Raw genomic sequence first — 24,975 nt, forward strand, 5'->3', positions numbered from 1 at the left:
AAGTGACGCAGTGCCAAACGCTGCTCCTCCAGCATGGACTCCATCACTGCAGCGGCGTCTTGATGTGAGTGAGCATATATTTTTAGTCACAATTTATGTTCCTTCCTAGGCTAAAGTTAATCCTCGGGTCGACAAACACATTGGGTGTTTTGCTGGATTTTTTCACATAGCAGCAAAATAGACTTAAAATACTCTGTCATTTATGGTCATACAGACTTAAGAAATATGAAGAAATAAACTGTTAAATGTCTACTTTTTTCCACTTACAATTGAAATAAAACATTGTGCTTTTGTAAAATAAAGAAAATAAACAGGGTGTGCTTTCTGCCACTGCGTCTACGTGAACTTTTTTTCTGGAGTACGTCTCTAAACTTACACAAAAGATAGAGATGTCAGTCGTTCTCATGGCAACTCATCTGCGCCTACAGAGAGCGTGCGCTATTGAACCGAGTCTCAGGTGCACGAGTCTCTAAATTGTACTAATTTAGAAATAAAAGGCATTTTTCCTAGCCTGATTTTAGCCTCTGATTTGAACACTCTGTTTAAAGGAGCGTGTCTGCTGTGAGACTTCAGTGTAAACGCCCACTGCTGTGATTGGCTGACATGCTTGCATATGAAATAGCTAGCATTACATGTGGAACTCTCTCGAATACTTTTACTATTACAGCTATTATAAGTTTTTACTATTACAGCTATCGAGATTAACGAATCATGAGAAGTTTAAGTATTTAGATCTATTCCCATCACATAAAAGGTTGCAGTGATGAGCATTGAGCAGATGACAGCCTGTTGATCGCGTGAATGAAGATCTTATCATTGCAACGCAGTTTCTGCACTCTCACTAATGATTTCACCAATGCAAACATGAGGTAAGTACAGTAAGAGCTTCGTTGTGCAGCGTAACAGCGTCACTGATTTCATAACGAGTTTTGGCAAGTGTCCAGATAAACTTGCGCTGTGTGATTGACAGCTTAGGCGATTGGAAAGGGATTGTTCTTTGATCGCTTTCTGTAAATATTTTAATCACAGTTTAAATAAGATTATTTTCATCCTACCAAGAGAAACGATGTGAAGTTGATATTTTAGTCACTGGCTTGATTTACTGATGCATAAACCGTATTGAACGATTTTGAGAGAAAGATTATCTGTCTGAACTTGAACAATTACACATCAGACATTCACATAACCCACTGGTTCTTCAGAGGCTCGGATGAAGGAACTAAAAAAATACTTTTGTATTCATTTGTACATCCAAACACTGAGCAACTGCATTGCTTCGCTCATTTGCAAGCCATGATGTCTCTCGAGGAAAAAACAATATCGCGCTCGCGAAGCTCATTTTCTCATGGGCGGGCCAAATTCTTTTTGCAGGCAAAGAAGAGAAAGGGGAGGTGACCTTTCCCCTAATGACGACATAAAGGGAAGATTCTAGATTTGCCCGTCTGAGCTTTCATTTTCTCAAAAATACCCAGGGCTTGGTTTACACCTATCAAAATGTCTAGCCACTGTGGGACCATAGGCAGGCTAGAGGAACTCATATTAATGTTAAAAAACCTCATAAAGTGAAATTTTCATGGCATGGGACCTTTAACAACTTGTAATAGTTGCCTCAGGAAAGAAAAAGGTATATGCAATTTCCACAGCTTTAAGTTAGTTAGCTAAAATTGTGATTTTAAATACCGTCACTATTTAAATGATCTATAATCGTATCTAGAAGAGTGGTGGTATTTATTATCAAATACACTACCGTTCAAAAAATTGGGGTAAAATGAGTAAGATTTGAAAGAAGCTATATAGTCTCTTATGCTCACCAAGGCTGCATTTATTTGATCAAAAATACAGTAAAAATATTGTGAAATATTATTACACTAAAAAAAAAATATTCAAGTGTAAAATTATTTTAAAAGCAGTGTTCAGTTTTCAGCAGTTATCAGCAGTGTTTCAAAACCAGCCAAATAAAATAAACGATAGTATTTGCGCTAAAAAGGCCACGTTTTTTTTTCACTATGACTTTATTGTTACATGATTTTTAATCACAACAAACCTCTTTATCATTTCCTTTTACTCAAATTATGTTGCTCTGATAATATTCAGCGAAATGAAAAAAACATCAAATTGTTTTAGTGCCAATGTAGCAATATGTCCTAATGCTATTTCATGATATGCACCATTCGAAACATGATGTCTTTCATGTTTTAGCAGATAGTTTTTGCGTTTTGTGAGATAAGAAAGTACTGAGTTTCTGGGGAAAATGAAACAGGGGGATCTGGACTGATTTTTGAAAGTGCAAAATAGTCTCATCTTCTCTCACATTGTCAACAACCTGCTGTTTACTGTCTTTCAGAGTTTCATCATCTCACTTACGCATAAAACATTCATAACTGAGATGGCAGATGAAAGAGTAGCGCTGGGTAAAAATGAAGCAAAAAGAGAGGAAAAGCAAGAGAAGGAGAGAGAGAGAGAGGTAAAAAGAGGTAAAAGAGGTAGAGGAGAGGAAAATCGTGATGGTTCTCCTGAGGGCCAATCCCTCACTGATTGTCATGCAGAAGTATAAACACGTCTTTCAAAGAAGGGACTAAACATAGACTTATCTTAATCCTCACAAATAATACACAGGATTGCACATTCTGCAATGTGTAACTCCAAAAAATTACTTCTTAAATCCAACATAATAACAAGTTGAAATGTTACGGCTCAGATGCACAGTGAAGATATAAATATTTGCTTCTTTGGCAGATTTTCAACCTTATCTCTCATACTTAAATTCCTCCTGTAGTCAATAATTGTAAAAAAAAAAAAAGTTGTATCCCTTAAAACTAATCTTTGATAAACCAAAATGACATATTTACACTTTTTTTCCTGTGAAAAAACCGTCATGCCTTAAAATAGCTTGAATGTAACACCCTTGTTTCATTTAGTATACGCAGATTTATGAATATGCAAATTAGCCCCGCCTCCACTCACTCACACCAGCTCAGAAATCCACTCTGTCAGCTTTACTGCAGTAAACACTGCACAATGGCAAGTGGAAATACTGGTTTAATTCAGCCATATATGTTTGAACCAGAAACTAATTCAAAAGAAGAGGAATAAGTGAATTATACATGCAGGCAAGTCTACAAGTCGATGCATCAGAATGGTGATGCGTTTTGTGTAACACTCTTTACAACAGTGGACACATAACGGTAATTAATATGATTAGCCTTTGGCTTGACTATGTTATCAAACAGCTAATAATGTGTTGCTAATGTTACACAAACCATGTTCCCGTTCACCATCTCAGAGTCAGACAGCTGGCCTCTAAAAATCAGTATCCTTAGAAACGCTTTGAACAACTTAGAACATCAGTGGAGAAAGGCATATAGTTCATCATAACATTGTAATATAGGCTACATAATATGCATAATTCACCTGCTACATTGGTAAATGTAGCCAACCAGATTTTTCACATCAACAGATTAATATATACCAGGATAACCTGGCTTCTCTTGAGACTCCACTGCTTCACAGCATAGTAATGATGATGTGCTAAAGCCCGCCAGCAGGTTGACGTGATTGGTTACATGGTAGTTTGTGACATCAGAAACACCAGCGATTTCAAACTGTCTTTTTTTCACTGCAGTTTTAAAGAGAAAATACTCAATGGTGTTGACTTATGAATTTAAACATGATTTGTCTTAACGCATATTAAAAACACCACATAGACATATAAACAACATCAAAAACTCTCTCAGATTTCATTAAAATATCTTAATTTGTGTTTCGAAGATGAACAAAAGTCTTAAGGGTTTGGAACAACTTGAGGGTGCAAATGATACAAAAAAGTTGTTTTGCTCCTCAAAGTTTGATGAAAAAGCGATTGAATAGATGCAGGCTTGTTGTGGAAAATAGCTTTTTCATATAGCCTAGTTGCTTAAAAAAAAAAAAAAAAAAGGTTTTAATTAAATATACAATGAAAACAATTTAAATAGACTTCAAGCTTATAAATTTTAGCAATATTCCCTGGAGTACAAACACAACTCCCTGTCACCCCTATGAGTAAGAAATGATAAATCACTAAAAAAGACATTATTAAAGACTGTCTTTACTCACTCTAAAGCGCTCAGAATATAAGCACAAAGACCCATCTTTTGCAGGCCTGGAGACAATCACAATCATAAAGCAGATAGAAATGAATAACTACAGACTTTACAAGCTTGACGTCAATTCAAGTAAATCATTCACTTGAGTTTTTATTTTATTTTTTATATTAGTAAATAAAACTAGTAAAAATACTAATACTATGCTTAGTTTTTTTGGGCCAGAGCTTTGAATAAAAATATTGATTCTGTATGCCCATTTCACTTTTTGTCATCAAATTCTAGCATAATTCGGACAAGACAGTGCTAATCGTAAAGAGATCAAAACAAGCGCTACACTGTATGCAAATACCTCCACCAGATGTCATATCAAATCCACTGGAGGCATTTAATCAATAATAATGACTAATAAGATGATTACCTGGTATAATCCTACACTGCGTATGGCATGTTTTCAATACTGCCAGCCACCTCTGAATTGCACCCTGACAGCAGCAACGCAATGCTTTGGGTTCAGTCACTCAAATGACAATCTATAGAGCCATGGATTCATTTACACAAGTTAGACAGCCATATGTAGTTCTGAAGCTTTCACTGAAAAGAATCTTGTTTCAAATAGCAACCTAGTGATTATGAAGCTTAAAGGAGGGAAGAAAATGATCCAAGTCATTGAGTCTGATGTAATGGAAAAGCAAACAAATAAGACTTAAAGGTTATAACTCAATAGAGAGGTTAACTCACCTAACTGACTTCATAATACAATGCCTGCATCACAGCTGTTTTTTCTTCAAGCAGCATTATCTACAACTGTCCTGTGAAATCTAGAATTAAAGATTATTTTTTTTAGTTCTCTCAAGGCAGCAATATGCATTTTTACATAGAGAGTAATGACCCATTGCAATCCTAAAATTAATATTAATTATTCTCTTAACATTTAATGGTAAAACAAACGTTTACCCTAGTCATGACTGTTTTTCAATCATTTACATTTGACATTCATTTAGTCAAAGCTTTTAGTGAGCTGTTAAGAAAATTAGTTTTCCATTAAGGTACCCTGGGCTTAATTTTCCATTATTACTTGATTAGCATTTCTAGTATCTTTGTTTGATGATTGACATGGCCGTTTGTTATGATGCGATCTCTACCGTGAAGCCTGCCTTCAGCCTCAATGTGTCAGAGATTGTTTATTGAAAAAGGTATTCTCTTTTAAAAAGACGGATATAAAAAAATCAAAATAAATGCATTCTTTGATGAATAGAAATTAGAAAAATAGTAAAATTATAAATGTCTTTACTTTACTTAATATATCCTTGCTGAATAACGGTATTCATTTATTTAAAACACACACACACACACACACACACACACACACACACAGTGGTGGCCTGATGTCCAACCTACGAAAATGGGCTTCTTTTCATTTTGAAAATCACCTGAGTCGATTGCTCCTGTCTGCCTCGTTGCTGCTGCTGAGTTGGTTTGCGTCTGTAAGCTTTGTATATATTTTATTTCATTATCATTCCTTGTTGTTTATACTGCTAAATATAGCTTACTCAACATCACACATTAACCTGACATAGCTAGCTTCAATCTAAATCGTTATTGCTAGCACAACATGCTAGTAATTCGCTAGCCTGTTAACTTGCCATCCTGCGCTCTTTTGAATTGCAAGATATAAAGTCAGAATTGCGTGATATAAAGTCGCAATTGCGAGAAAAAAAGTCCGAATTCTGACTTTATAACATGCAATTGAGACTTTATATCTCATAATTCTGACTTTATAACACGCAATTCTGACTTTATTTCACGCAATTCTGACTTTATATCTCGCAATTCTGACTTTATAACACGCAATTGCGACTTTATTTCACGCAATTCTGACTTTGTATCTCGCAATTCTGAGAAATAAAGTCAGAATTGCGAGATGTAAACTCGCAATTGTGAGATAAAAAGTCGCAATTATCATTTATTTTATTATTTTTTTTGTGGCGAAAACAAGCTTCCATAAATTAGCTCTATGAAATATAATCAATAATAACTTGTTATAATTGATCATGAATATTTGGATCAGTTAGTTGAATTAACTTAATGTTGTAAATTAATATTACAATCCATTAACCTGTTTGTCCCATGAACATTCAGTGTTATTTGTTTATTAACTCTAAGAAATGTACATTTCTGGGGCATGGGAAATGTCTTTCTTACTTTACAGTACTACTAAGAACAAGTAGTCAAAATCTATGAATAGAGACTCCGGTATGAGCTTGAGACATGGACAACTTTACGTGTGACATGAACAAGACTTTATTAACTAGACTAAACACTTAAATTGCATGTAGGCTATTTTCCAAGTATAGAGAATGTACTTCAAATAATACTAAAGAAATTATTTAAAAATAAAAGCAATGAATTTCTTGAGTATCCCGATTTCCTTCAGTTGTAACTTTTTGTATTTTTATTTTGATGAATTTCTTTATTTTTTTACATAAAAGGGGCTTTTGTGTGTAGGACCATGTCCCTTATCTCAAAAGTCATATATGTATTGTCAATATATGAAACAATACATTTCTTTAGAATTTAGATGGATGTCAAAGAAGAAGACAAGGTTGATAATATTTTATCTGTCTGACAAAGATCTCTCAAATGAACACAAACAAGTTCTCAGTAAAGGTTTGTCCTTTGTTCAATCTTCCAGGACTGATCCTTCTGTCTTTTTTTTTTGTAAAAGCAGCTATGGTACAGTTACCAATCAATATAAACCTAAAAGTACCTTTACTTTACTATATCTCCAACCCCTCTGTAAACACATGTTGTTGCTGTTGGAAAATAATATTGATAAGATGTTACTGGAAAACATATTTGAGTTGAGAAATCTTAATAGATGTCAAAACATGGCTTTAGAAGACTTATATGACAGCAGGGTTGTAGGAAGAACAGGAGGATGAAGATCTGGTTCAAAAGGCTTTAATAATCCACACGAGTAAATAAAACACAAGGCAGGCAATCAAGTACAACACAGACGTAAATGTGACCAGACAAAGTATGTGTTTGGTGTTGGTCTTTCCATAGGAACTGATGGAACAGATGGCAGACAGGTGTGGTGATTGCGGAGTGTGCACAGGTGGTGACCAGAGAGGATTATGGGAGTTGTAGGCTGCACCTGAAAACCTAGACAACTGACTTGTTGCCTCCCTGCCCTGTCAGGCAATGACTTAGCAGGCAGTGTTTATGGATGAAGAAACCAAACCCGATCTCACTAGCCTGGGTTTCCCCTTGCTGCCTTGAGCGCAGTGCGGTTTTATTCACGCTGCTAGGCAGCCTGGACACCATGGACCAGATTTTCCCCTCAGAAAGGGAACCAATCACAGAACGGGGAGGGAGCAGCAAGACGATGACGACGTCTATGCGACACACCGAAGCAGTTTGTTTATATCTATGGATCCAACATGGCAGAAGACGTGAAGTTACCTTTCGATGCAGCCTTAGATAGTGTTCTAAGTAGTTTAGTCGCTGAACGCCATCGTGTACACATAAATCTCTGACCCATCGTCTTCTTCCTCGTCGAATTTCTGTCGCTCTACATACGTCATCTGGTATAATTGAAACGATTGGCTATGAGCTACGTACAGGCGCATTTGATAGACATTCGTAGCGCCCAATTAACGGCTCTGGGCATTCGTAAACCACGCCTCAAATACGAGAAAATTAACATGTGGTTCCCGGACCACGTCTCAATGAGACGAGGTCTGACGTTAGCCAGGCTACGATCTCACGGCAATTCGTACAAATTAATGAGGTGGCTAATTCGTATGAAAAATCTTACATATTTTACGAGTTGCCCAATTCGTACGAATGACCTACCCCTGACCCCGCCCCTAAACCTACCCATCACTGGGGTTTAGACAAATCGCACGAATTTGTACGAGTGAGGTCGTACGAATTATCCACCTTTTACTCACTGCCAGAATTGGTCGTGAGATAGTGATGAGATACCTCAACTGATTTCAGACTGACTTCTGAGGCAGCGTAACGATTTAATGATCGATAACAAAGCTTTGATGACAACAAATTACTATCTTATCGCTAAATATGTCAATAAAAGTGGGAAAAGTTAGTCAAAATGTACACAAAAACTGACCACTAACCTCAAATTTCAGATGCCATCTTTATTTTTTAGCTCAACAGCTAAATCCCCATCAGGGAATGGAACGCACAGGATTGTGGGATATCAAAGGAAAGGAAGGATACATATCCTGAGAGATGAAGTTCTCTCAGGAGAAAGGATGTGGCACGATCATTGTATTCGGACGTGCCTTGTTACCTTCGTATCTCCGTATCATGCCTACGGAGGAGGCATTTTTCAGTTTTCGAATGCAGACGTAGTGTGCTGTGATGACTGGTCTGGTGACTGAGGATTGGACAACTATAGAATACAAATTCCAGCTAGACAAAATGTTAAATAGAGGGGTTGAAGAAAAGTGGATAATATTTCAAATGGTAAACAAATCATCATCCAGTTATCCCAGTACTTTATGCTTTACCTAAAATACATAAATCTGCGGTAGATCCTCCTTATCGACCTAGTTTCTGGCATAGGTTCTCTCACTGAAAAGTTATCTGTATTTATAGATTTTCTTTTACAACACTTAGTGAAACAACTACCCTCTTATTTAAGAGATACTCTACTTCTTTTTTTTTTTTTTATAAACTACAAATGCATTCAAATTTAGAAGACTTAGACTGGATTGTAACATTTAACATCTTTATACTTATATTCCACATAAAGAAAGTCTGGAATCCTTGGATTATTTTCTTAAAACTCTTCAGAACCAAAAATTACCCACACAGGTCATTTTGGATCAAAATTCATGATCAAATTCATATTTCCCCCCAAAATTGTTTTTTATTTGATAAATAAATCTGCAGATACAAGGCACTGCCATGGGGACACCTCTGGCACCAAGTTATGCTAATTTGTTCATGGGTACATTTTAATTGGGCTTTCTTTCTAACAATAATCCTTTTGGATGTTACATCAAGTACTGGGCTAGATAGATTGATGATTGTTTTCTCATTTGGAAAGGTAGTTAAGAGGAATTGCATGAATTTGTGCGTTTTTTTTTTTTTTATTCAAGATTATATTCCATTACTTTTTCAGTTGAATTTAAATAGTCATTCATTTTCTAGATGTGTTGATATCGAAAATTAACAATACTATCTCCACCAAGGTTTTTTGAATACAACAGACAAAAATACATTACTTTCTCCTGACAGTCATCACCCACCACCTCTGATAAAGGGTTTACCTTTAAGCCTATGTTAGACTAGATGTATTTCCAACTCAGAGGAGGAATTTGAGATCTGAGAGACTCAAATTATTAAATAATGATCAAAGAAAACAAAAACAATAATTTTCAGTAAATTATATTCTGCCTTATATGAGAAATAGTCAGTAAATCAAATCAATTGAAGAAACATTCCTGCAAATAACATGCCTAAGACTTTTGCACAATACTGTATGTTTTTTAACAGCCACCGATATTCACCAATATAAGATCCCAAAACTTGGCAAATATGCGCGTCAGATCAGATGTCGTGTGTGATGACAAAAAAAGCATACATACAAGGTTGTTTTGTTACATGGAATCAAACACTGAGCAAATAGTAAATCATCATAATTCATGTTTTTATGAAGCCTTCATGCACCACCTACTGAAAATAAAGGAGAGAAACATCCCTAACCAGGTCTGATTATTACAAAGCAAATTACCAAAATTCCCCATGGGATCCGACTCTATCAATTGCTGTCTTTTAGTGCTTCCCATTAATTGTTCCTGAATTTCCCCAGGCGCTTCAACATGGAGATTTTTTATCCATGATTAAATTAAAGATCTTGTTCTGTCAGGCTTGTTTCATAGCTCTTATAAAGTCACATAGAGTGAGGTATTTCATAATTTATTAAGCAGGATGGTCCCTAGTCACTTTCAACTGGCAAAAGCTGCACAACAATTCTTCAATTTTATAATACAACGTGCTCATCATTATTTCAATATTAGTTTGGCTGTGTAATTTTATATGATGAAACTATATATATATATATATATATATATATATATATATATATATATACAGAGAATCAAAAGTTTGGGATCAGTATTTATTTATTTACTTGTTTTTTTTTAATAATTTTACAATGCTGCATTTATTTGGTTAAAAACATAGCAAAAATGTATGATTAATTTAAAATTAACTAAAATAAATGTAATTCATTCCTGTGATCAAAGCTGATTTAATAATGCTGATTTGCTGCTCAAGAAACATTTATCATTATTATCAATGTTGAAAACAATGTTTCTTTCTTTCTTTCATTCGTTCGTTCGTTCGTTCGTTCGTTCGAAAAAAATCTAAATATTTCCAAGCACCCCAGGCATATTTTATTTTATTTTATTTTTTTATTTTTTTTTTTTTTTTTTTTTTTTTATTTTTTTTTTTTTTTATTTATTTTTTTTTTTTCTGACAGACCAGAAACCAATGATTAGAACCTCAATCTCATTCAGATGCACAAGAGACTTTCCAGAGTTTCTTCTGCTGTTTCTCTCTGACTTTTGACTTCACTGTCAATGGGAACTGTTTTTCTTAACCGAATGCATCACCCACAGTCATCACACACAGGAAACAGAATTTGCAAAACACACTATTCTTCACTGACCTGCAAAACTGCCCACACAGAATTGAGTCTAATTCTGGGAAACAAGAAAGTTTATTCACTAGGTTTTATATGAAACATTGCCTCTGAGGTCAGGACAAAGGAGATTGGATTGCACATTGTTGACAATCATTTTTCTGGTTGCCCCTCAAAGATTCTATTTTGAAGTTGATGAGATTATATTTCATATAGAGATTGAGGCGGTAACCTTGACTCTGTGTTTACAGTAGTTCTGGAATAGCTGTATTTTATCTGATTAGTTTTCTCAGAGGCACACAGACTATGTAAAGAGGAGATGTGGAGCTACGGACACTTGAATGTAATACTTTAGGGACTGGTAACAGTATTTTTCCTTTTGCTTCTGATAAAAAAAAAAAAGAGACAAAACAAATATAATTACATTACATACTTTGAAAAGCTTTTCTTTTTTTTTCTTTTTTTTTGACACATGGGCAAATATATATATATATATATATATGATTTTTATTGTACAAGGTGTATGCTCATTTTATTCCAACATTTGTCTGCATGGTTTCAGATTGACGGATTCACGTTGAACTTCATTTCCTCATTTCTACAGAGCAGCTTTGTTTAGGTGTGAGTCAGATGTCATTCTAGAATATGCGAGTGAGTGGTTTGTAAAGCAGCTCTTATCAGTAAACAGACCAAGAGCATGAAGAGAGCAGTAACACTTGCTCCGGGCTCAAGAAAGGCACACACAATGGGAGTTATGTCCTGAATGTTCTCTAATTGTATTTAATAAAAGAAAAAAATTATAATAAAAAAAAAAAGAAGGCCTCTCCCTTTGAATTTTTCAGTTTCATTCCCTTGGATTCTGGTCACATGTGTACAAGCGCACTGCGAGGATCCAACAATATTAACTTTTTGTTACACTTTTTTGATGAATTTTCTTTTCTATAATTTTTCTATAATCTATAATCTATATAAAATATTACTTTTAAATATATATATTATAAAGGAAAATTAAGGAGGATTGGAAAGTTACGTTTTTTCTCACTAAACTTTGCCCATGTGTCATGCTTAACTTTCCAATCCTCCTTAATTTTCCTTTATAATTTTCCAAAGGTTTTCAATGGCTTTAAGGTCACGGGACTGAGGGGGACTTGAAGATTTCAAAATGCTGAGCATGAACACTTTCATTGTGTGCAACTTTGTTGCATGCGCTGTGTGTTTTGGATCATTATCACGTTGGAAAATACACATTTGATCTTCAAACAGATCCTCCATACTTGGCTACATTCTGCTCAGCAGGAGTCCCAAGTATTGATCCATTTTCAAAGTGCCAGCAACTTTGTAGATCTATCCAACACTTGCTGCAGACATGTTTTCCCAATTCCATTATGTTACCCCTGCAGTGCTTAATGGCCCCACACATGCATCTGATTAATTGAAGAATCTAGGAGTAATTTTTGATGCCAATCTAACGTTTGAGCCACATGTTCTGAATACTGTTAAAATTTCATTCTTCCATCTTAGAAATATTGCCAGATTGCGTCCAATGCTGTCTTTTACTATTGCTGAGAGATTGATAAACACTTTTGTGTTTTCCCGTATCGATTACTGTAATGCCTTGTTAGCTGGCGTGTCAAAAGCTACCTTAAACAGAATGCAGGTTTTGCAAAATTCGGCTGCCAGAATCCTTACTAAAACTAATATACGAGACCATATTACTCCCGTTTTGGAGTCTTTGCACTGGCTTCCCATTAGGTTTAGGGTGGACTTCAAAATTTTGATGCTAACTTACAAGGCACTGCATGGTTTGGCACCTCAATACTTGACCGAGCTTTTAACTCCATATACTCCAAAATAGGGCTGTAGTACTCGAGTCCGGTCTTGGACTCGAGTCCGGACTCGAGACCGTTTTTCTATGGTCTCGGACTTGTCTCGGACTCGCTGGTATTCGGACTCGGACTTGTCTCGGTCTCGGCCACTGGTCTTGCCAAATATGGCTTTTGGTCTCGACCGAGTCCAGGAGTCTTTATTATGTTCCCAGTAATCACACATACGTCGCCGCGATATTAAAACAAAATATTATTGGAGGGAAAGTGAAACACTGGCCACTTAATAACTATGGGCATTTCGGCTCTTTTTCGTGAACGGGCTCGTTTGATCAGCTCACTGAAAAGAGCCGGCTCTTTTGACTCACAAACGGCTCTTTAAAAAATAAATGTTTAAATAAACTCGCTGAAAGTCCACCGCTAGTGCAACGTGAATATTCACATTTTTGATTGTCCATAACACCCCGAAAACTAGCCTGCTTGCCTTGCACATCTAATTAATGGGCAAAGGTTTCCGACTTTTTTCTTACCTTTCTTTCTTTGCCTATTCCACGAGTGGTAACGTTAGGCTCCAATGACTGGCTGTTTTAAAATATAGCTAATATCGAAACAAAATAACCCAGCTCATAACTTGCAGGTTTGCTTAGTGGCAAACTTTTTTCATTTGATTGCTTCAGCCGCCACCCGCCTGAATTTAATTAAAATATTATTTTTCGTCACGTCATCCGCCCGATCCGCGGTTTATCCGCATCTCTAGTGTGTGTGTGTGTGTGTGTGTCTGTGAGTTGGCTCGGCCTTCCCTCATGCAGTTTAATTGGTTGACATCGCGTGTATGATTGACAGGAACAGAATGTGAGGCTGATCAGAGTCAGACAGTCGAAACGAATGTGTGTGCTCCTTTAGGCCTATATAATTTTTTTTTTTTTTTTTTTTTTGAATTTGTCAATTATTTTAAATAAAATTAAAATTATTCATTATTTCATTATTACATAGTGATTTAATTTCTATAGGCTATAGCCTATATTTTTTTAGCAGACTTTTTTTTTTCCTGTCCTGGACTCGGTCTTGACTCGGACTCGAACCTCTTTGGACTCGGTCTTGACTCGGACTCGAACCTCTTTGGACTCGGTCTTGACTTGGACTCGACTAGTCCTGGTCTTGGACTTGTCTTGGACTCGACAAAGGTGGTCTTGACTACAGCCCTACTCCAAAACGTGATCTTCGTTCTTCGGAAACTGGTCTTTCAACTGTTCCCTCAACTCGTTTAAGATTAGTGGGAGACACGGCTTTTTCTTCATTAGCTCCAAAACTTTGGAATTCTCTACCGATTGAGAATAGGCAAGCTAAATCTTTTGGTATTTTTAAATCACAGCTTAAATCTCATTTTTTTAGGTTAGCTTTTAATTGATTGATTGATTTATTATTTAATGTTTATTTTACAGTGTATTATGTCTCTCTGTGTGCTGTATCTTTGTTGTTTTAATTGTTTCTGTACAGCGCTTTGAGATGTACATTTAAAGGTGCTATAGAAAATAAAGGTTATTATTATTATATTATTAAAACACTCCAGTCCTTTCCTACAAACATACCTGACACCATCCAATGCTAGGTTGTTAAATCTTGACTTGTTGGACTGCAGAACTTGGCTCCAATCTTCCACACTCCAATCCTTATGTTCTTTGGCAAATGCAAGGTGTTTTTTTTGCAGTTGATAAAACTAATAAATGGTATCTTTACTGGTAGACAACCTCTCAAACCAGTCTCTTATAGCTGTTGGCTTACAGCTCAAGATTAAATTGGAGATTAGATGTCTCATCCAGGTCTATAGAAGTTGTTTTGAGGTGGTCCCACATTCAGGGGAATTTCATCCTCCTGTCAAAATGCTCACTAGTCTTCCTTGACTAGCCACAGCACTTTGCCATTTTCACTAAAACCCACAAAATAACATTTATAGCTAATAACCGCAACATAGTGACCACATCATTAACAATTAGCATACAGTTGGATTGGCGGAACGGTTCTGTTCTGGGCAAGTACTGCCCCTCCATATGGCCTAGCATGGATAAGGACAAAGAGTGCAGCGATAACCCCAATAGGGTAAACAGAACAGAACCAAAATAAATTATATAATTTATGCAGATAGCATTAATGTTCTTAATAAATGCTTGATAAAAACCCTGAGGAAAAACTAACTTTATGATCTTGATGAATAAAGCACCCATGTTTAAAACTATAACTAACTGAACATGACATAACACTGATCCTTAAACTAACCCTAAAATCCTTAAACAGGACCTGCTGTTGCTCATCTTTCTTTTAAAGTCAGTGAGTCTGTAAGTGATCCTTAAACTAACCCTAAAATCCTTAAACAGGACCTGCTGTTGCTCATCTTTCTTTTAAAGTCAGTGAGTCTGTAAGTGATTCAGACTGTCAGTGGTCACAGTGGTGCAGCTCAGTGAAGGTAAGCTTAGGACCCTGGGGAATTGCTGCACACAAAAGGAACAACTCCTGTCAATCAAAGCCCACAGAAACATGAGGCCAAGACAGTGAAGAGTACAGAAACTTCAGTGCAGAGGTCACTTTCAAATGAGCAGTGTTATGAAACTTTATGCACATAGACAAGCACTCAGAGAAAGACAGACTGCTGCTTTTGTTCTGACAAAAAAAATACTGATCAACTGAGAACATTGTGTTTCTGTGATAGCTCCTACTAGTCACATAGTCACAGTTGGCACAGCTTGTCACACTAGCTACATATTTAGTATCACACACTAGCGACACATTCTGTATTTTTTACTTTTGAGTGGGCAGTAACTATGATCCCAATGTTTACACACATTTCAGTTGACATATTCATCACGTTTTCTATATATACACACACATTTGCACAGACAAACATCCAATATTTAAAATGAGTTTGATCATTCATTTTTAATCTATTTGAGGTTTATCCATCCCTGAATGACTTAACCCTCCTAATGTATTAAAAAACAAAACAAACAAAAAACGGTACACATCTGTTGCATCACCGGGTCTGCTCGGAATGTATAAGCTTATAAAACAGTCATAGCTTAAGATTTTTCAGCTAAAACCATATTTCATCTTAACAGTAACTTATTAATGAGTGAATGCGCAACATTTTACTTGCCTAAACTTTTAATTTCAGATGAAAAACTGTATTTTTCAAACCCTCTTTCCTTTTTCAAATTCAGACTATTTGGTCTAAGAAATTTTGATCTACAAACACACATTCATTTATATTTGTCATTTTATTTTAATTTCAAAATTATTGTCTGTGTGCATCTACCACTGTCACCATCACAGCACCTGCAAAGGACACAGACTATTACCAGTTAGCTAAGTCTGCCTATTCATCTATTTGCTGAACACTCACCTTATCCTGTTTGCTCTCTGCTACCTGCTAATAAACTTCTGTGAACTTGAGTTAGCTGTGTTGTCTCCTTCTGTATCATGACAATATTAACTACATTAAAACAACAAACATAAATAGCCCCTAATGACATGAACAGACACAGTCTAAGTCAAAATGACCAAAAGACATGCACGTCTAAGCCAGCAGAGGAGTTCTGGATATCTGTATCTGTCAGGGACCAATCAAGCTCGGTCCCATCCACCACTCAACGATCACTCTCTCCAGACTACTAATCACCCGCACCTGTTCACCATCAGCAACCTAATCACAAGCACTACAAAACACTCACCACTACTGCAGTTCCTTGTCAAGCCTCCAATGGGAACAGACCATGATCCATTGTCTCCTGAGTCTCTGATGCATCCAGATTTCCGAGAAGTAATGTATACTTACCTTTGAAGCACTAACCTCTGTATCATTGTTCTGCTGTCTCCAGAAATCCTGCTTGATTCCATGTTGCCTGTGATCCTGCATCCTCCTGAGCTTCCGGTGTTTCCTCCGAGCTTGTTTGCTAGCGACTGCATCTGAAAGAGAAAAGACAAGTATTAATGAACTGTGACTGCTTGACATTAACTAACCTGAAGAGAACATGCTCACCTGTTGTCTGCCCCGCACCGAGTGATCTTCACCGAATCTGCACCTGAACTCACTGAATACTCACCTTGCACTCTTGTTTACTTGAATAAAGCTGTGTTTGGATTCACTTACCTCTGTCTCCGTGCCTGTATCATGCAAGTCAAAAACGATTGTAATAATGTTACAAAATCAAGTTGACTGCAGTTTTTAGCTCATTGTAAGAATATTGAGAGGCCTTGTAAAGTGCACAAGCAAAGAAAATAATTGGGAGAATAAAGCAAAAATACACCAAATCTGGTAGTCAGCTTGACAACCTTTTTGGAAAGTTTTAAAGTTCTAAAAAGCCGTTGAAGGTTAAGTAGAATTGCAGACAATCCAGAGTTCTGTGGATGTAGATTGAAAAGTTTTGGAGGACATTTTCATGGGATTCCTGAACATCTTCATTTAAAAAAAAAAGTCCTATCTGTTAGAAGTCATAGCAACCTGTGTCAGGACAGGCCTGTGCTTCTGTGCTGAATTTGGGTAATGTAGACTTAAACTCTAGGTGAAATGTTTTAAATATTTCAGAAATGACTGAAATTTCCCAAAGAAAGACTACAGGAAAATCTGATTAAATCACTTTTTTTTTTAAAATTTGATTTTCCAAACAAAAAAGTAGCCCCAAACAGAAAACTGACATATCAGACCAAAGGTTAAAGGAACAGATCAATGTGCAGTGCAACAATGCAACATTTAACTCAGCCTACCAATGGCTTACAGTTTCTTCATAAAAGAAGTACTCTAAAGTAGGTTAGAGAAAGCTTTTTAACATCAAAATAATTACTCACATCATCCTTAAGTTCCACTGATATAAGAAGTAAATTAAGTCCAGGCGAGGGCACCTTCATTATCTCCAGTCTGGCAGAAGAAATGGACAATTGAGTGTGAGCTTGACTTATTAAGGTCAATGAACAAGTGTGTGGGTGAACAGACTTGGCAGATGCCAGCAGGTAAAGAAAACAGCACGATCACAAGAGACTAATCAGTGCTTTAGCACATCCCTCTGGATCCACATACATACACGCTTTCCCAAGCCTTTGAACCAAGACCGACCGTGGTGTCAGACAGAGTTTATTCCAGCTGAAATCACACAACCGGTCACTAAACATACAAACACATGCCAGCAGCTGCTGCAGTGACACTGCCATTGAGAAATCCTTGAAAATAAGTGGGAGTATTTAGGGGAAAAAAAAACAACAACTTTAAATAGGAAAGTCGTCAGAGCGGTAAATACAAGGCCGCAGAGAGCAGACAGAACTCAGTGTGCTGGACCTCTACTGAACCTCTGCTGATCCTCAGTCTTGTTGTTTCTGCTCGAGTTCATTCTGTGTCTATGTGAGATGGAAAGGAAATGAGTTAGGGTTCAGCAGAGTGAAGCACACAATGTGTGAGAGTGGAGAGCTTCGCCTGTACTGCATTTAAAACCATAAATCATATCTGGATCCAAGATGCAATGAAATTTCTTGACAAGAGCTGTTTTCTGTGGTGACATTTTTCCTAGTGAAACAGGTCAAACTTAAATCGAGAGCACCATGTCTCCAACATGACATAAGCATGCTGGTAACCAACAAATATCACTTTAACTGTAAATTTTTTAAATACCTAGTCAAACAGTGTTAATTTAGTATGAGGTAACACTTTATTTCGATGGTCCACTTTAGACTATTAACTATAGGTAACTTTGCAACAACGTGTCAACTAACTCTCATTAGAGTATAGGCCTACACTTTATTTTGTTGGTCCCCAACAAACATTCTGCTGACTATAAGAAATGTTGCATCTACATGTCAACTTATTCGCTCCACTCGTGCACAGTTGAGTGCGCAACCCTTCAAAGTATAATCCTTTTGCCATCAGTGTGGAAAGACTCGTTCAGTGCGTGCACACCATCTAGTAGACATTGTGCTCAATTCGAGCCCGATCTCACGGGAAAACGTACAAATTCTACGAGGTGGCTTATTCGTACGAATTCATACGACCTGACTCGTACGAATTTTTGCAAAATCGTACATATTTTACGAATTGGCCAATTCGTATGAATTCATACGAATGACCTACCCCTGACCCCGCCCCTAAACCTACCCATCACGTGGGTTTAGACAAATCGTACAAATTCGTACGAGTGAGGTCGTACGAATTAGTACGAATTAGCCAACTTTTTATCATTCGTACGAATTCGTACGAATTGGTCGTGAGATAGCGTTGTCAATTCACATGCGCTGTTGTATGCTCACTGTTCGCACGGACACAAAAATTACACATGGACAATGTGCGTGGACATCCACGGAACCTTCTGATGACGAAAATTACATCACGCGGAACACGGGTGGCCGATGTATACTTTGGGCTTAAGTCTACTGATATTACATAGTTCTGGCATGAAACTCTGAATGGTGCAGGCTGATAGGTCTTTAACTTATCATGTCGTTATCTACATAGCACAAGCTGATTGGTTGCTGTTTAATCAGCAGCCGATGAGTTTCCTGCTCAAACATTCAAATACTTGGCATTGTTTGCTGTTACTGTCTGCAGCACGCTTTCAGAAACCCTCCACCTCCCCAGCTCCACCTGTATACAGTAGATCTGCTATGGGGGTTTATTCATGTATGTTACATGTGCAGCAGCAGCAGCTGCTCACATCAGCATGTCTGTGAAAGTATTCGCAGTAGCAAGTCTTGGCACTTGTTCTGCAGCAGCAGCAGAGTTGCAGATCTATTCTGCCAAGACCAAATACATTAACATTGCCATAACCATTACCGTGCCAATATCTATTACCATACCAATCTCCCGAGAGTTGTCATGACAGAACTCTAGTAATGAGAGTTAGTTTACATGTTGTTGCAAAGTTACAGATAATAGGATGTCAAAATAAACTGTAACCTACTGTAGTACTGTTTTTTTTTTTTTTTGTACTATTGTATTTATTAATAATGTGAAGCTTATTTTTTTATATATATATTCAGTTTTCACTTTATTTTTAGTTTAAGTTTCAATGATTTTTGATTTTTGATTTTTGTTTATTTAAAAAATTTTCTATTTAGCTTTATTTTAACTTTTAGTACTTCTACTGAAACTTATTTTAGTGAGTTGCCAATTTATTTTATTTCATCTTTATTTCAATGAATGAAAATTAGTTTATAGCTTCAGTTAACAATAACAACACTGGTCAGAAATGACTAAAACTATCTGAACACTTGGTTTGGAATAAAATAATATTCACTATCCTAATAATCCATATAGGAATGCATTAAAATGAATTTAACGTTTAACATTATTTTCTTGAGTTACAAAAGACTGACCACAACTTTCTATGTAAACCTTACCTTCATCATCATTCAATCCTAAAATTGTGCTTAATTCCTTGTACACATCAAGTTCATACATTATAAAAACACCTAAACAATTGAAGGACAAGCTTTGGATGAGTTTCTTCTATAATACTGTATACTGAGATCACCAAGTCATTCACCATTCATTCATTCATTCATTCGCCAAGTCACGTTAATGAATGAATGGTAAATGGTCATTTTTCTCTGTTTCTCACAAAAAGAGAAAAATGAGTTGGATATTTCTTTAATTTTTTATTAATGATTAATTCCTCCAGAACATGATTCAAGTGTTAATGACAATAAGTTGTACAGTACATGAAGTGAGGTCAAAGCACCTTAATTGAGTTCTTACTGTCAAACTAAAATGGCAGATGCTGAAATATTTGACAAATATGGCCATTTCAGCTGTTAATATTAAGTAAGTAAAACTAGAATTTCCTGGAAACGTCCAGTCAACATTTTGAACTTCTTGAAATTGCTGTCAAAAGCAGAATTGTTGTTCTCTGTCACAAATGGCATAATCATATTTTTCCCTTCCAATTTATTTTTTATAAATCTTTTTTGAGAATAAAGTGTTTGTATTCCGCAAAGAAAGACAGGAAATCACTTCACAATTTAAGAACGCAATCTGGTGTCAACAGTGAGTAACAGCCTCCAGTCTGAAATAATAAAACAAAACAACACAACTAAACAGTCCAGCCGTGTAATGAGCTGGCAGATCCTGTAGGAAAACAAACACATTAGAAGAACCACCTCTCCAATGGCCTAAAGCTAAGAATGCATGATCAGAGAATGACGCTTAACAGTGAGAGTTGGACAGAGACATATGAAGGACACTAGAGACTGTATAATGAGGTATTAATAATCTGGAGGTTCATCAGGAACAGAAAACGTTTACATCATGTCTGGAGCCTAGGAATGTCATTTATCCATAAATGTTATAATGATAACAATTAGTCAATCAAATTTTTGAATAACAATAAAGCGAGACAGCTTTTCAAAATTCAATTAGTTCTCAACATGTCCCGCCCAAAATGTTTTTATTGACTCCCTTTTTACTCAGAAATGTGTCACATTATGCAAGTAGCCTGGGTTTCCCCATGCTGCCTTGCGCGCAGCGCGATTTTATTCATGCTGCTAGGCAGCCTGGACACCATGGACCAGATTTTCGCCTCAGCGAGGGGACCAATCACAGAATGGGGAGGGAGCAGCAAGACGATGACGACGTCTATGCGACACACCGAAGCAGTTTGTTTATATCTATACATACCTTCTACCCTCATGTTTGTCTTGCACAAACGGCAATAGTCGCTGAACGCCATCGTGTACACATAAATCTCTGACCCATCGTCTTCTTCCTCGTCGAATTTCTGTCGCTCTACATACGTCATCTGGTATAATTGACCTCTCGCCGGCCCCTCCCTCAAAACGGCCATTGTCCAATCACACATCATAGCAACCGTTACTATGTGAGCAGGTCCGACAAACATTGACTCCAAGCAAGATGGTGAAGCCCACGCCGGCGTTTGTAAATCGGACACTAGATACCCCAAGAGATTGTCTGGAGGAGTTGTGTTCTTTCCATTCCCAAAGCCGAAAACACAACGTGAGCGGTGCCTACAATGGATAAAACAGTGTGGACGGCCCCACTCCCAGTTAAATGTGTCGAACATTACGAAGCATAAATACGTCTGCTCAAAGGTAAGGCTAACAGCTAACTAGTTAACGTTACCGTGTTGTCTAGATCTACTAACTAGAGGCAAGAACACAAATTGGACCAAAGTTATGAAAACGGCTATTCTCAAAACAACAGAGAAATGTTAGTTAGCTTTGAATGGCTTTGACGCACATGTAGGTTTAGCTAGCTAACATACCCTTGTATTTTAACAAAATAGCTACTCGCAATAGACAATAATAGACCATAACATATGAAAGAAAACTTACCCGGCAGTGCAAGAGCATGACTGGTCCACAAGGCTGCATTTGAGGTACAGGTCATGGGGTTTCTCAGATTTCGCTTGAGACCGGTAAGCATTAGCCTCGATAGTAACGTTAGTCGTGTCTCCTTCATTGCGTATTTTTATATTTTGAATATATCCCTCCACTGCATACTGTAACCCCTTTTGCCTCGATCTGGAGGATATCGCGGAGGTATTGCTCCAAAAAAGGTCACTGACACGCACGGGTATAACGTTACCTCTTTCCGTCATGGCAATCTGTCGCGCTGGTCGTGTTTGACCATTTGTTTGTCGGACGTAGCAACAGTAACTAAGGGGGGCGGGGCTCGGCGAAAGGCTAATTGAAACGATTGGCTATGAGCTACGTACAGGCGCATTTGATAGACATTCGTAGCGCCCAATAAACGGCTCTGGGCATTCGTAAACCACGCCTCAAATACGAGAAAATGAACATGTGGTTCCCAGACCACGTCTCAGTGAGACTAGGTATGACGTTAACCAGGCTATTATGCAAGTGAAATGGGATCCAAACTATTTTACTGTGTTTTAATGCATTCATGTTTGTATCATTTTAATGCGGAATTTATAATAATAATGTGATTGCTGAAAACATTTGTGCAGAAACTAATTCATTGACAGCTAATAAACTTTATCACATTACAACTGAAAAATACATTAATTATTGATTAAGCATTAACACCCCTCTACTGGAGGCCAAACATCAACATTTGATTTTCTTGTTTTCGCCTGTAACAGTCGAGTCATAAATATGCAATCGTGTCTAATCGTGTCATCTTCTATTTCTTATATTCAACTTTTCGATCAAATTCTAAACAGAAAGAAATAGAGAGAGAGAGCGAGAGCAGTTATATTAACTCAATGATACTAACAAAAGGTACTGTTAAATAAGAAACCTGTTGTCATTCCTCTCATGTAACCAAAGTCTTTTAGTACTCTTAAAACAATTGGCTAAACATCAAGAAGGCAAAAGGCAAAAGGCAAAAAAAAAAAAGAAAGTCATTATAAAAGTTCAAAAGTTTGGGGTCGGTAAGAATTTTTCTATGATTTTGAAAAGTCTCTTTTGCTAACCAAGGCTACATTTATTTGATCATAAAATTCAGTAAAAGCTATTAACCGATGTGTCGGCCAATAATCGTATCAGCCAATTCGAGAGAGTATCACATGTAATACTTATTTAATATGCAAAGATGTTAGCCAATCACAACAGTGGGTGTTTACATTGATGTCTCACAGCAGACACGCCCCTTTCAACAGAGCGTTCAAATCAGAGGGCTAAAATCAGGGTAGAAAATTTCATTTTATTTCTAAATTATGAGCATTTTTGATGTAACAATCATACTAACATTATAAGTGAACCATGGGAAACATTATAAAAAAATAAAAAAATGCAGTCCATGACCCCTTCAAGAAAATCAAACTATCAGTATCGGCAGAGAAATTTTGTATTGGTGCATCTCTAATAAAAACAGTATTACAATTTAAAATATCCATATCAATTTACATATATGTTAAAAATATATAGTTTATTCCTGTGATGATACCTGATACAAACAACATCCTTCAGAAATCCTTCCAATATACTGATTTGATGCTGAAGAATTTTTTTATTATTATTATCCATTTTTATATGATACCTTTTTTCAGAAAGTTCAAAAGAACAGCATTTATTGAAACAGAAATCTTTTGTAACATTAAAAATGTCACTTTTGATCAACTTAATTTTTTAAGATTTAAAGATTTAAAATTATTTGCTGAATAAAAGTATTAATATACATAAAAAAATAAAATATAAAAAACTTTACTCCACCCAAACCTTTGAATGGTAGTGTACTTGTTATACATAAATGTAAAATAAAGTTAAATGACACTTATGTTATCTTGATTTACAGTACTATACAAATCATAATGGAAAGCGCTTTAGCAACATGGATATAGTTCCCTTCTCAGCTGACTTCCTTTTGTGAACATCCATTTAGCACATTTTGAAAAAATGTGTAACATTTGTGGTGGCTGAAACGTTAAAAGGAACAGTAAGCCCTATTGCTGCTGTTTGTGCACAGATGTTCTACTCCTGTCCATATATTCTACAAACTGGCTCAACATACGAACGTGGTTTCAGGAGTGATGTACCTCTCTTGACAGTAGGCTCTAGTGAGATTGAGCAGTGGGGGTTCGTGAGAGCATTAAACCTGAAGTGAACTGGCCCTGACTGCCTGCGGAGACCTCAGATCCAGCAGACATCCGCCAGCTCACCAGTAGCAGATTAGCAGAGGAAGACACATATCCAGTGCCCCGCTGAGAACTAAAGAGCGCTATAGCTTTCACAAACCACAGTGTGATCGCTCATTCACAGGGGCCAAACGAAAGCAACACAGTCTTGCGCTTTGTATTTTACTCTGTGAATATTAGATTAAGAAGCATTAAGTGTCCCTAATGTGAATCTCTATGTATTGATGTGTCTCTGTGCATAATATAACAGCAATTAATGTATATGAAGTCATTATTATCAGATTTCCTATCCTTTACAAAGTTCTGCTCATTCTGAAAAAAGATGACTAGCAATGCATTTACATTTATTCATTTAGCTGATGCTTTTTTATTCAAAGCCATTAAAAAAAATCCCTTTCCAATGCAGTGACATTAGCCAAACATAACAGTGGCTGTTTACTGACAAGTCTTAAAGGAGAACTCCGGCCAATTTTAACATTGAGCTCATTTTTTTGTACATCCTGTTTTCGGTCGAAGTCCACAGTAGTCGATTGTCGAGTTCACGCGCATAGGTTTAGTACCTATGATCACGCGCGTGAACTCGACAATCGACTACTGTGGACTTCGACCGAAAACAGGATGTAAATACAGGTATGTGCGCTGGCTGAATAAACATCATTTTTATCCATATCTTTCACATCTACTGCAGTCAGATTCACCCGCGTTCACTCCGAAGGAATCACTCACATGACCTGTGCACTTGTAATGACACATCAAGGATGTTAAGAGCCTAAAAGCAGGTTTAAAACTTGCCCCATTGAAGTCAA

The sequence above is a fragment of the Rutilus rutilus genome (genome assembly GCF_951802725.1).
Source record: "Rutilus rutilus genome assembly, chromosome: 20".
In the NCBI taxonomy this organism is placed as follows: domain Eukaryota; kingdom Metazoa; phylum Chordata; class Actinopteri; order Cypriniformes; family Leuciscidae; genus Rutilus; species Rutilus rutilus.